We start from the raw sequence: 2,599 nt of genomic DNA, 5'->3' as shown, positions 1-2,599 counted from the left end.
CCTAAGGGACACAGCCGAACCTTGACCAATGACTTCTAAGACAAGAGGGAGCAAGGAAGCAGAAGTTCAGCAGTAAAGAATAAAAGGCCACAGCATCCAGCAGCAGCACAGACTTGCTTCTGATGCTTCTGTGATCACCTGTAAGCTCCAAAACTTGACATCATGGTGCATTTTACTGCCAAGAAGAAAGCTGCTATCACTAGCTTGTGGGGCAAAGTGAATGTGGAAGAGGCTGGAGGCGAGGCTCTGGGCAGGTAGGAAGTGGACTTCATGGGGGAGGATGGTGCTCACCACCACTGCTTCTGTTTCTGCTAACTGGCTTCCCAGGTATGGAGAAGGCACATCGCTGGATCTCCATTCCTTTGTTGATGGTTTATGTCTCCATACTTCTTGGTAGTGGAACCCTTCTCTTTCCAATTAGGGATTACCATAACCTCCATGAGCCCATGTACTATTTCTTAGCTATGTTGGCAGCCACCAACCTTGGAGTGACACTGGACATGATGCCCACAGTTTCGGGCATCCTGTGGTTGAATCACAGAGAGATTAGCCACAGGGCCTGCTTCTCTCAGGCCTACTTTATTCATACTCTTTCTATCGTAGAGTCTGGTGTTTTGCTTGCCATGGCCTATGACGGCTTCATTGCCATCTGCAACCCCTTGAGATATACCTCCATCTTGACCAACAGCGGGGTAATAAAGATTGGGATGGGGGTATTGACAAGGGCCAGGCTGTCAATTAAACTAATAATTCTTCACCTTCCCTGGTTCTCCTATTGTTGATCCCATGTACTGTCTCATGCTTTCTGTCTACACCAAGATGTCATCAATTTACCGTGTGCCAATATCATCGTCAATCGTCTCTATCCTGTTGTGGTTGTATTGGCAATGGTCTTTTTGAACTTCCTTGTCATCTTTTGCTCCTACATTTTGATCCTCGAGACTGTCACGGGCATTGCTTCTGGAGAAGAAAGGGCCAAGGACCTCAACACACCTGCTGCCTCCCAGTATTCTATGCCACTGTTGGTGGTCTGACATTTATTCATAGGTTTGGAAGATATGCTCCTCATGTGGTCCACATCACGATGAGCATTACATGCTTCCTTTTCCCACATTTTATGAATCCTGTCCCTTACAGCATTAAAACCAAGCAGATCCAGACTGGTAGAATTCATTTTTTCTCTCTGCTTCATTCTAGAGCATAACTTTGACACACTGTTCTCTGAAGAATAATTCAGGCAACTTGGGCAAGATGACAGCTTTGTTAATGGTAGCAACTAAGGAAAACCAAGTTAATATAACCAACCTCTCTGCTATTTAGAGGATCATATCACACTATCCATTTGTAGCTGAATTGCATATTATATAATATGCATATACTAAACATATATCTCAGTTGCCCAACTGATCTTTGCTCTTTTCCCAGATAACTCGTTCTGTTGAATGAACCTACGGCACCCAATATATGATTCTTGGATTTACAGTATGGGCCACTAGTATTTAAATCAAAGCTCATTGTTTTTCAATATGTTTAGTATGTATAGGCTTTGATATATTTAGGAAAAACTCACTCAACTCCAGACATGTAGTTGCTGAAAATTTTCTCATATGGAACTAGTTTCTAGAAAATTGCACTAAGTGAAGCAATGATACTTATTCTCCTCAGTTTAAAATGACAACTCTAGGAAAAGTATATCTAATTATATCTAAGTCTGTTCAGTTAAAATTTTAATAAACATTTATTAAATATTATTATTATCACTGTTAATATATGTGGTAGTGGTGGTTTATTCACGAAGTTGTGCCAGACTCCTGCCACCCTATGGACTGTAGTCCATCAGGCTCCTCTCTCCATGGGATTTCCATAGAAAAAATAAGGTTAGGGTTAGGTTTAGGGTTAGGCAAGAATACTGGATTGGGTAGCCATTTCCTTCTCCAGGGGACTTTCCTGACTCAGAGATCGAACCCAGGTCTCTTACTTTGCAGACAATATCCAGCATTACAGGTGGATTCTTTACCTACTGACTTACCAGTGTATGTACATATAGATAAATAATACAACAGATATATAATTATATTATTATTTTTACCAACAACATTACTTGACTGGAGATAGAGCTGGTTATATGTGTAAAGTGGGGAGAAAAAGAGAGGATGGAGGCAATGCTGATAAGTAGAAGAAAAAAAATTACCGTTTCTAGCTTCAAATATTGATCAAAGTTGATTTTGAGGCTTAAGGAGAGTAGGTTCATGATTCTATGCCCAGTTGAAGAGCCAGGACCTATGACTAAAATGACAAGTATTAAAGTGAACCGAAATATGTTCTTGTGAACAAAAGATAGACAATGAAACACAAGGGTTTTGGAAAGGTGGAAGTGACCACCAGTTGACTGGTGAGCTGGACGTGGGCAATCAGAGGCTCCTTTTCCCTGTACTTGGACTGTGCACTCTACTAGAAGCTGCCTCAAGGACACAGCCTCAGAATGATAATGTGGCTTGAGACCACCTAGACAGAATATACGATTTAATCCAGTTAAGCCCTCTATAGATGGGTGCAGAGATCTACTTGTTTCACCACATAGGTGCTCGATGTGTGTTGA

At 41.4% G+C, this 2,599-nt stretch overlaps 1 pseudogene; it reads left to right on the top strand.

Moving 5' to 3' along the window:
- Window positions 1-280: 280 nt before the first annotated feature.
- On the top strand, window positions 281-1,204 carry LOC128060785 (olfactory receptor 51B6-like; annotated as a pseudogene).
- Window positions 1,205-2,599: the final 1,395 nt, after the last annotated feature.

The sequence above is a fragment of the Budorcas taxicolor genome, chromosome 15 (genome assembly GCF_023091745.1).
Source record: "Budorcas taxicolor isolate Tak-1 chromosome 15, Takin1.1, whole genome shotgun sequence".
NCBI classification, from domain to species: domain Eukaryota; kingdom Metazoa; phylum Chordata; class Mammalia; order Artiodactyla; family Bovidae; genus Budorcas; species Budorcas taxicolor.
Note: the sequence above shows the minus strand (reverse complement) of the source record. Positions and strands in the feature narration are given on the sequence as shown.